The sequence below is a fragment of the Scyliorhinus torazame genome, chromosome 5, assembly GCF_047496885.1.
Source record: "Scyliorhinus torazame isolate Kashiwa2021f chromosome 5, sScyTor2.1, whole genome shotgun sequence".
In the NCBI taxonomy this organism is placed as follows: Eukaryota; Metazoa; Chordata; class Chondrichthyes; order Carcharhiniformes; family Scyliorhinidae; genus Scyliorhinus; species Scyliorhinus torazame.
In genome coordinates this window covers 224,203,012-224,214,758 of record NC_092711.1, presented here as the reverse complement: position 1 = coordinate 224,214,758, position 11,747 = coordinate 224,203,012, and positions in this window count along the sequence as shown.

The following is an 11,747-nucleotide window of genomic DNA, read 5'->3' as shown; positions in this document are numbered from 1 at the left end:
TACTAGTTTAAACCCTCCCGTGTGACAATAGCAAACCTCGCGGCCAGGATATTTATGCCTCTCCAGTTTAGATGCAACCCGTCCTTCTTATATAGGTCACACCTGCCCCAGAAGTGCTCCCAGTGGTCCAGATAACGGAAACCCTCCCTCCTACACCAGCTGTTTAGCCACGTGTTTAGCTGCTCTATCTTCCTATTCCTAGCCTCACTGGCACGTGGTACAGGGAGTAATCCCGAAATTACAAGTCCTGTCTTTTAACTTTCTGCCTAGCTCCCTGAACTCCTGCTGCAGGACTTCATGCCCCTTCCTGCCTATGTCGTTAGTACCAATATGTACAACGACCTCTGCCTGTTTGCCCTCCCCTTCAGGATGCCCTCTACCCGTTCGGAGACATCCTGGACCCTGGCACCAGGGAGGCAACATACCATCCTGGAGTCTCTTTCACGTCCACAAAATTGCCTATCTGTGCCCCTGACTATAGAGTCCCCTATTACTATTGCTCTTCTGCGCTTTGACCCTCCCTTCTGAACATCAGAGCCAGCCGTGGTGCCACTGCTCTGGCTGCTGCTGTTTTCCCCTGATAGGCTATCCCCCCGACAGTATCCAAAGGGGTATACCTTTTCGAGAGGGGGACAACCACAGGGGATTCCTGCAATGACTGCCTGCCCTTTCTGGTGATCACCCATTTCTTTGCCTGCACCTTGGGTGTGACCACATTTATATAACTGCGATCTATGACGCTTTCCGCCACCTGCATGCTCCTAAGTGCATCCAATTGCTGCTCCAACCGAACCATGCAGTCTGTGAGGCGCTCCAGTTGGGTGCACGTTCTGCAGATGAAGCCATCCGGGATGCTGGAAGCCTCCCGGACGAGCCACATCTCACAGTCAGAACACTGCACCCCTCTAACTGACATTGCATCAATTAATTAGTAAATTAAAATTAAATGTTTAAAAAAATTTTTTTTTAATAAAGTTACTGTTAACTATCTGTTTCCTAGCACTAGATTTTATAAATGTGAAAGCTAAATATAGTACTCTCCGATCTCTGGCTTAGATACCGCTCTAAATTATAATTAAGTAATTATGTTTAATTAGTTACCAATGCTTAATTTTTTTAATTTAGTGTAGATTCCCAACCAGCCACTCAGGTCACAGCTTTTCTGTGATGTCACTTCAGTTTCCCCCCGACACACACAATTTGAAAAGGTAATAAAAGTAAAAATGAGTAAAAATCACTTACTTACCTTCTTACCTTCTGAGGGTCTTAGTTGTTCTCAGGTTCTCTCCCTGACAGAGACTGCTCCTCCTCCTCCGAACGGCTCCCGAAACTAGGCCGCGATCTTTTTAAATCTCCACTCCGACTCGCAGCTCCCGCGCTTTTTAAATCTGAATATTGTCTCTAAATGTTTCTCCATGACTGATGCTAAGCTGACTGGCGTGTAGTTGTCGTACATTTCCCTCTCCCTGTTTTGAACAGGGGTATAATATCTCCAATCCTCTACTCCTCTGGCATGGGCCCTACATACATGGTGGAGTGGAAGAGCTTGTGCAATTTCCACCAATACCCTCCCCCCAGGATCATGGGATGCATTCCATTCAGGCTTTTCCATTTTGAGGACTACCAAATCTCCTCTCCTAACCTCCTCCTTAAGTCTTTGTATCCTATCTAGTATTGCTACTGCCTCCTTTACTGCTGCTTGGCAGCACCTTCTTCTATAGTGAAGACAGATGCAAAGTATTCACGATACCACAATCAAGGCCACTGTTTTCCCAAGAAGATTTGTTTTTTTGGTCCCTCGTGGACCCCATCCTTCCTTTGACTGCTCTTTTACTATGTATGTCTATGTATTTTTAAAAATCAATTTCCTTTTTGTTAGTTGCTAATCTAGTCCCATACTCTCTTTTTGTCTTTCTTATTCACTTCTTGTGATCTTTGCTGTATTTTTTTTATATGCTTTACTGTTTGATGAACCTTACATTTCTCATATGACTCCTTTTCCCTGTCTCATGTTAACCTTAATGTCTTCGACCACCCAGGGAGCTCTAGATGGATGCCCTTCTTTTCTCCCTCATGGGAATGTGCCTACTCTCTACCTGCAGTTTGAAGGCCCCCCTTTGTGTAATGAACAATTTCCCCTCTAATCTTTGATTTCCATCCACCTGGGTCAGATCCTGTTTCAACTCTGCCTCCACAAGTTAATTTTTTAATGTTAATTGTCCTTTTCCATAATCTAGACATGATATTATGATCACTATATCCCAAATGCTTTCTCACGGAAACATACTTTGACTTGCCCCACCTCATTCGGGCTGTGCCAGTTGAATCCCTTTCCACACACACTGCAGTGTAAGCTGTTTGTTAAATTAATTTATGGGATGTGGGCGTCGCTGGTTAGACCAGCATTTATTGCTCATCCTTAGTTGCCCTTCAGAAGGTGGTGGTGAGTTACCTTCTTGAACCGCTGCAGTCCTTGAGGTGTAGGTACACCCACTGTGCTGTTAGGGAGGGAGTTCCAGGATGTTGCCCCAGCACCAGTGAAGGAATGGCGATATATTTCCAAGTCAGGGGGGTGAGTGACTTGGAGGGGAGCCTCCAGGTGGTGTGGTTCCCAGGTATCTGCTGCTCTTGTCCTTCTAGATGGTAGTGGTTGTGCGTTTGGAAGGTGTTGTCTAAGGAACCTTGGTGAGTTACTGCAGTGCATCTGATACTCACGGCTCCACTACTCATTAGTGGTGGAGGGTTGTTTGTGGAAGGGTGAGCAATCAAGCGGGCTGCTTTTTCCTGGATGGTGTCCGAGCTTCTTGAATGTTGTTGGAGCTGCACTCCTCCAGGCAAGTGGAGAGCATTCCATTACACTCCTGACTTGTGCCTTGTAGATGGTGGACAGGCTTTGGGGGGGGGGTCAGTAGGTGAGTTACTCGCCGTAGGATTCTTAACTTTTGAGCTGCCCTGGTAGCCGCAGTATTAATGTGGCTAGTCCAGTTCAGTTTCTGATCAACGGTAACCCTCAGGATGTTGATTCTGGGGGATTCAGCGATGGTAATGCCATTGATTGTCAAGGGGCGGTGGTTAGATTCTCTCTTGTAGGAGATGGTCATTTCCTGCCACTTGTGTGGCGCGGATGTTCCGTTCCTGAATGGCAGAGAACCGAAGGCTGGGCCAAGAGCTCTTAGATACTTCAAGCCGAGCATTGATTAATGTCTCAAATTTTCTTAGTGCTTCCATATTGCCCAGAATAAGAACCAGGGCTTTTTATTCAAAAATTCCAATTTATTGAGGAACTTTATAAAGGTACACTACATTACAATTCAAATTTGACAAAAGTATAATACTGATCAGATTTTCTTTCAATACAGTATATAATCTCCTTCACTGCACTTATCATTACTGGTTTTATTGACTTCCGGTTGTGGCTATGCCTAGGTAGGTCACATGGTCAGCAGTTCCCGCCGATAACTGACTTTTGGTCCCTTTTAAGGAGCTCCAGTGGCACTTTGACAACGATTCCTGGTATGGGAAGGAAACAGTGAGGGTCCCCCAGCACTGTATGGAGTGGACCAGGAGTGGGGCGGTCAAAAAAGTGGCTTTGGAGAAGAGAGGAGAACGAGCGCGAAAAAGCAAGATGGCGGCTGGCGGGAATCAGGCAGCGTGGGCCCAGAGGTCACGGGAGCAGCAGGAGTTTTTAAGAAACTGCTTTGCGGATTTAAAGGCGGAGATGCTGGCCCCTATGAAGGCATTGATTGAAAGGATGGTGGAGACCCAGAAGATGCAGGAGACGGCGATCAGGGAGGTGCAGCAGAAGGCCTCTGATAATGAGGAGGAGATTCTGGGCCTGGCGGTTAGAGTGGAGGCGCACGAGGCGCTGCACAAAAAATGGCAGGAGAAGCTAGAGGACCTGGAGAATAGGTCAAGGAGACAGAACCTGTGGATTCTGGGTCTCCCTGAAGGCGTGGAGTGGTCGGATGCTGGGGCGTATGTGACCACGATGCTGGGTACGCTGATGGGCGCAGGGGCTTTCCCACGGTGCCTGGAGCTGGATGGGGTGCACAGAGTCCTGGCAAGGAGGCCGAGGGCGAACGAGCCGCCGAGAGCTATGGTGGTCAGGTTCCACCGCTTCACCGACAAGGACTCTGTCCTGCGATGTGCGAAGAAGGAGCGGAGCAGCAGGTGGGAGAACACCGAGATCCGTATTTATCAGGACTGGAGCGCAGAGCTGGCCAAGAAGCAGGCGGGATTCAACCAGGCCAAGGCGGTCCTCCACGGGAAAGGGGTGAAGTTCGGGCTGTTTCAACATGTTTACATGTTTACATGTCAGGACCGACACCACTATTTCAACACGCCGGACGAGGCGTGGACTTTCATCAAGAATGAGAAGCTGGACTCGAGTTAATGGACTGCAGTATGTTGTGGGGGTTGTTGGTGGGGGGGAGGGGGCGGTGTTATGTTGGGGTTTTCCCCGTGTTTTCTTGTGTTTTTGTGGCCCCTTTGCCCTGGGCCCTCGAGGCTTTGGGGGAGGTCGCAGTTGGGAAGAGCTGCATCACAGGAGGTGGGGTCGGCCCAGACAGGGAGCGCGGTTTACCCGCGAAATGGTGGGGGTGGCACCTGAAGCAAAGGGTTTGAGTGTACAGTACTTTTGTTTTGTTTTTCTTTCTCGGTTCACATGGGGTGTAGGGGGAGGACTCTCTCTACCCCACTTAGGTAGGGGGGGCGGTTGGAGATTTGTAAGGGGAACCCACAGGGGGGATTAGAGGTGGAGTCGGAAGCGGCCGGGGTCAGCATGAGTCAGCTGACTTACGGGAGTGCAATGGGGGGGTTAGTGGGGTTAAGCGGATGCTTGACTGGGGGGTGGGGGTTAAGGGGGGGGGCTGGGATGCTGCTGTGCTGACTGAGGGGGAATCAATGTTAAAGGGGTGAGTCAGGAAGGGGAGCCTCCGCCTGGGGGGGCTGGAGGGTGCGGCAGGCGCGGGCACGTGGCTGGCCTAAAAAAGGAGACGGCTAATCGGCAGGGGTGGGGGTGGGGGGGTGGTGGGGGGTTGCGAGGATCCTTGTAGGGGTTCTCCAGGCGGTGGCAACCGTTCCTTGACTTTCTGACGGAACGTTAGGTGGAGGTCAGCAGCAGCAAACCAGAGGGGTGGGAGGGGGGGGGGGGGGGGGGGAGGGGGGAGAGGGGGTGGGGGGGGAGGTAGGGGGGGGGGGTTTTGGCGGTGGATGGATTTCGTTTGTAAAGGGCAGATACCCCACCTTGTTTTGTTAAATTGTTAAATGGTTAAGTTGTTTTCTGTTTTATTGCTTTGTTTTCTTTTCGTTGCTTTCCTTTTTGTAGTGGTTGGTAAAAATTATTGAAAAATTTTGAGTAAAAACAAATTTTTTTTAAAAATTACTGGTTTTATTTACAATATACATTTACGTTTCATGTCAAACATTCCCTGGTGCAGACAGCCTGAGGGTTTTACAGTTTCTAACCCCTCAGTGAACCTTTATTGCCTCCATTCCCACATAGCCCTGGACCTCGGAATGTTCCAGTCTGCAACACTTAGTCACAGCAGCTCTTTACACTGGAAGACCGGTAAGGTCTTCCAATGGCAGTTGCTGTTTATCCCGACATGTAACCCCTCCTCCTCCCCCCTCCTCCTCGGGAACAGGCAGCATAGAACAGAGTCCTGCGTCACGGAGCTGCTCAGGATGAACCTCGACAAAAACAGCTGCATTTTTTTCCAAACCTGCTTTGCAAAGATCCATTCCAGGATGAGGTGAATCCAGGACTGCTTTCCTTGGGCTCGGAACACACTGATAAAGATCGCTTGTACACATTTCAGCAATTCCTTCCCCTCTGTGTGCTTTGTTGTGCTACTGTCCCAGTCTATATTAGGATAACTGATATTTCCCTGATTGTTATGTGATTCTTGCCTCATGATTTAACCACCTGTCAATTTCCTCATCCATCTCCTTCCCGCTATTTAGTGGAGGGTAGATTAAATAAACGGTCTAGAGAGAAACCGAAACAGATTCCGACCATGAACTGGTTTGTTTACGTAAACTGAATGTTTGAACTCTAAAGAATTTGATACAATGAGATTTTAAGTTCGTTGATCCATGCTCATGTTTATGAAATGGAGATGCCGGCTTTGGACTGGGGTGAGCACAGTACGAAGTCTTACAACACCAGGTTAAAGTCCAACAGGTTTGTTTCAAACACTAGCTTTCGGAGCGCTGCTTCTTCCTCAGGTGAAGGAAGGAGCTCACCTGAGGAAGGAGCAGCGCTCCGAAAGCTAGTGACATCGAAACAAACCTGTTGGACAATACAGGTGCTCTTTTCTGGCTTGACAAGCCCGTTAACACTTGAAAAATGGGAGCCTTAGTAGTGAATTTGTCAGCTTGAAAGCTGTGCTGTTGCTTCCTTACCTTTAGATCACTGAGTTGTCTGTAAATGAGTCATTATCAATACACAGTGCTGTGAACATTATGTTAGTCATCCCTTCATGGTTCCTCTACTCACTTTCAAGACATGTTTATAAAATTAACAGTGGCCTATTACAAACATTCACATACCAGACAAGCGTGATTAGTAAGGTCATCTTTGTTCTTCAAAACATGCCGCTGCCCTCATTTGGTTCAAGTTCTCACCATTTTATTTTGAATGTAAAGGTCGCCCTTAGCCTCCATTTTAATTGCAATGAGCTCCCACAGATTCGTATTTCTTTTCCTTTACCCGCAACATGTTTTTCACTGTGCTTCGCCGTCCGGATATGGGATTGGCCTTTTCCTGTACTTCCTGTAAAATTCATGTAATTTCCACGTTGTTTTGTTCTTTACGTATCCCTAGTCCCTAGTTAGCTACTCTGGATCCTGCACTGTTTGGCTCAGTTATATTTTAAACACACATTTGCAGCAGATTCACTGACAGCCTCATTTCCCTTTACCTGGGTTGTGAACATTTTTGGTATTGTTGTTGTTATTCCCTTGAAACAATCTGCTTTTTTTTCGGCACAGTGTGGAAAATAAATAAATCTATGGGTTTGCAACGAGATGCTTAGATCCTCTATTGAGGAGTTTGGGCTTTTGCCATCTGCTCCTAATATTTCAATTCAGATAATCCATGTGTAGCTTTCGGATCCTGATTTAATTTGAATGTCGTGACATTTAAAAATACCACTGGATACCTACTGGTGCCAAAATCTAGTGACTGGCCGGTTTTACAGGAACCACTCTTCTAAATCCAAGTTTTGATTTGAATCTCGCCTTATTAATGCATTACTGGTTGAAGAATAGGAATCAACACAATCTATTGTCTATTGTTTTCTACTATAGAATTGTACTGAATATAATAGGATTGAAACAAATTTGCCATCCCTTTCCTGGGAATTGGTAGTTTACGAAACTTTACAGTACAGAAGGTGGCTATTCAGCCCATTGGGCTAGTGTCGACCCTTTGAACGGAGTTATCTCGGTCACTCTCCTTGTCTTCCCTCATCGCCTTGCACATTTTTCCTTTTCAAGTATATATCCAACTCCCATTTGAAAGTTGCTTTTGAATCTGCTTCCAGCACCCTTTCAGGCAGTGCATTTACTTACATCTCGCATCACAGTATTATTGCAGCGCAGGAGGCCATTCGGCCCATCTTGTCTACACCAGCTCTCCAAACGAGTATCACGACTTAGTGTTCACCCCCACCTTTTCCCCGTATCCTTCACACTGTTTCTATTCATCTAATCATATAATGCCCTCTTGAAAGCCTCAATTGAGCCTGCCTCCACCACACTTCCAGGCAACACATTCCAGACTCGGAGCACTTATAATAATCTTAATTAGTGTCACAAGTAGGCTTACATCAACACTGCCATGAAGTTACTGTGAAACGCCCCTAGTCGCCAGACTCCGGCACCTGTTCGGGTACACTGAGGGAGAATTCAGAATGTCCAATTCACCTAACAAGCACTTCTTTGGGATTTGTGGAAAGAAACTGGAGCACCCAGATGAAACCCACGCAGACACAGGGAGAGCGTGCAGACTCTGCACAGACAGTGACCCAAGCCAGGAATCGAACCCGGGTCCCTGGTGCTGTGAAGCAACAGTGCTAACCACTGTGCTACCGTGCTGGACTTGTGTGAAAAAGTTTCCCCTTACATCATAGAATCATTGAAAGTGAACCCGCGGAAAGCGATGGGCCCCGACAAAGTCCCTGGGCGAGCACTCAGAGCCTGAGCAGACCAGCTGGTGAGTGTATTCGCAGACACCTTCAACACCTCACTTCTCTGCTCCGCGGTCCCCAACTCCTTAAAGAAAACCACCATAATACCAGTATCAAAGAAGAAGAAGGTAGCGTGCCTCAACGACTACTGACTGGTGACCCTGATGTCTGATATTATGAAATGCTTTGAGCGGCTAGTCATGAGACAGATCAACTACAGCCTCCCAGAAGGTCTCGATCCATTGCAATTCGTCTGTCGCCGCAACTGGTCCACAACAGATGCTTTCTCCCTGGCCTTACAATCAAACACTCCAACACCTCGACAACAAGGACACTTACGTCAGACTGCTGTACATGGACTATAAACTACAGCTCCGCCTTCAACACTATTATCCTGACAAGACTAAGAAACAAACTCTGCAATCTTGGACTTGACCCGTCCCTGTGCAGATCTGTTCCCTGTAAGAACACTATTCACCAACAGACCGCAATCTGTCAGGATAGATATCAGCACCTTCTCCACAATAGTCCTCAACACCAGGGTCCCGCAAGGATGTGTGCTGAGTTCTTTACTGTACTCTCTATACACACACAACTGTGTGGCAAGATTTAACTCCAATTCGATCTATAGGTTTGCGGATAATACGACCATGGTGGGTCATATCTCAAACAGTGACGAATCAGACGACAGGAGGGAGATAGATCACTTGGTTGCATGGTGTATCAAAAACAACCTCTCTCTAAATATTGGAAAGACCAAGGAACGGATGATCGACTTCAGGAAGCATAGCACGACCCCCCACCCCCCCATCTATATCAACAGCTCCAAAGTGGGGATGGTCGATAGCTTTATGATCCTGAACAACATCTAGGAGCCTATCAACATCTCTACTTCGTACGGAAGCTAAAGAAATTTGGCATGTCTGCATCGACTCTCACAAACTTCCACAGATGTGCCATCGGGAGCATCCTATCCAGCTGCATCACAGCCTGGTAAGGCAACTGCTCAGTCCAAGTTCGCAAGAAACTGCAGAGTGTGGTGAACTCAGCGCAATGCATCACACAAGCTTGCCACCCTCCCATTGATTCTGTCTACACCTCCCGCTGCCTCAGGAAGGCAGACAGAATTATCAGAGACCCCTCCCACCCAGGCATTGCCTTCTTCCTGACCCTTCCATCAGACAAAAGATACAGAAGTCTGACGACCCGCACATCCAGTCAGAGGAACAGCTTCTTCCCCACAGCTACTAGTCTCCTCAACGACTCTCCTTTGGACTGATCTGTTCCCTGTAAGAACACTATTCACAATGCCCTATGCTGCTCTTGCTCATTTATTTGCTTTGTTTGGCCCTTGTTCCGCCCTGTAACCAATCACTATTTGTTGATGTACCATTTGTTAATGTACTGTTGATTATTCTTTTTGTCTACTATGTACATAATTTGGGTAGCAAGATTTATCACCTTAGTTTATTGCTACTGAATCAGTGTGAAACAGATAATGGGCGGGATTCTCCATTTTGGGTACTAAGTCCCCACGCCCGGCAGAAAACGGGCAAGAATTACTCTGGACTTTTTCTTCAGAAGTCCGGGTTGATTCCCTGTTTTCCAGGGGGTTAGCAGGGCCCCGGCGTGCGTCCCGCAGCTCTGGCTGCCGGCAGGGCCCTGCTGCACAGACCGCATGGCCGCGCATGTGCATGGCGGCCCTCTTTGGCCCGGTGCCGCCGACATGGTGGTGGAACACAGCGGGCCCACACGATGGAAGGTTGGTCCCCCACAGATCGTGATGGCCCGACCATTGGTGACCCCCAATCGCGGGCCTGGCCACTGCTGTGCCCCCCACCCCCCGGAGTCAGAATCCCCCCTCCCCCCACCAGGACCGCCACCGCATCCGCGGGTCTGAGCTCCCGCCGGGTGGTACCAGATGTGAACCACGCTGGCGGGAACTCAGCTAACGGCCCCCGATCGGCGCAAGAGAATCGCAGAAGCGCATTGCGCCAGATTTCCGACGTGAACGGCTATTCTCCGCGCCCGCACCGAGCGCGATTCCAGCGGGGAGGACTGGAGAATCTCGCCCAATGTGTATCAAAGTCTTGTATATTGTATAGTCTTGCAATTCTGAAACCATTACTGATCTCTGCATCATCTGGTCTCTTGGGGGCAATCCTCAATTCAGTTCAGTTAACAATTGATAACCACATTGAACCAAGGGGACTTAATTCTATATACAAGACTTTGATACACATTATCTGTTTCACACAGATCCAGTAGCAATAAACTAAGGTGATAAATCTTGTTACCCAAATTATTAAGGTCCATTGGCTGGTGTAGTATTTCAGAGAAAAACTGTAATTATAATGAATGTGTTTTCTTGCATTATTTACATCTTTCTGTGTAGACACAGCCAGAATCCCACTTAATTACAAAATAACTTAAAACTAATTTATTGACTGGTGGTTTCTGACAGACGGCAGTTTTGTAGCTATGCTGCTATGGCCTGCTACATTGTGCGAACGTAAACACGGTGGTGGTGTTTACCACCGAGGTCTGTTCCCACAGATATTGCAGACCTCGGCAGCTACATAAACACTGGTCCAGATTTTGCTGTCCAAATAACAGTGAAGTCAATTGCAATTCATTTTCACTGGTGCTAGAATACTGCAGCAACTTCAAACGAGAAGCAGATGCACAGGTAAATGGCAAAAGCTGCTATCCATATTTCGTCATTCTGTTGTTAAGCTTTACAAACGCGGCGGCTCTCAGGCAACCTCACCATCGGAATGTATTGAATGGCTTGAAGCTGTAGGTACAAACTGAACTCGCCATAGAAAGTTATCCTGTCATTACTGGTTAGTGCAAGTACTGCTTTAACAATATGATATATTTTAATTATTGCCAGTCAACATCTCAAGTTCAAAATTAACTGTTAGAAATTAATAGTCTCATTCATTACTTCAGGTATTAATCATTGTTGGAGATCTCAAAAAATGTCAAATTTAATTTTTTGTTTAACTTTTCCCTTCTATTTCGCAATCCTTCCTTTCCTTCTTTTTATTTTTCTGTGCCTGACAGGAGAAACTGAATTCACTTGCTTTAATATAGCTTCTTTCTACTTCTTTCCAGTGTTTGTTTCTCAATGCTTTAATCTGATTGATCAAGGTGGTACTTTGGCAGTTGCTCGGTTCGCTCAGATTCCAGGTGCCCTGTTTTACTCATTGAGTCATCATCAGTTTACACTTGCAGCAGGTTAGTGGGCAAAAATATAGTGAGCTGACAGATGCAGAGGCAGGTCTAATGACCGGCTGACACCATTGTTGTGTTATGTACTCTGGGATAACACAGGCTGCAACTCGATGCAGCTTTGACCAAAAGATACTCCAGACTTTGAAGTAAGTTCAATGAAATGAAAAAAAAAATGAAATGAAAATCGCTTATTGTCACAAGTAGGCTTCAAATGAAGTTACTGTGAAAAGCCCCTAGTCGCCACATTCCGGCACCTGTTCGGGGAGGGTGGTACGGGAATGTGATTTATTGAACCATTAGCACAGTTCTCTATGA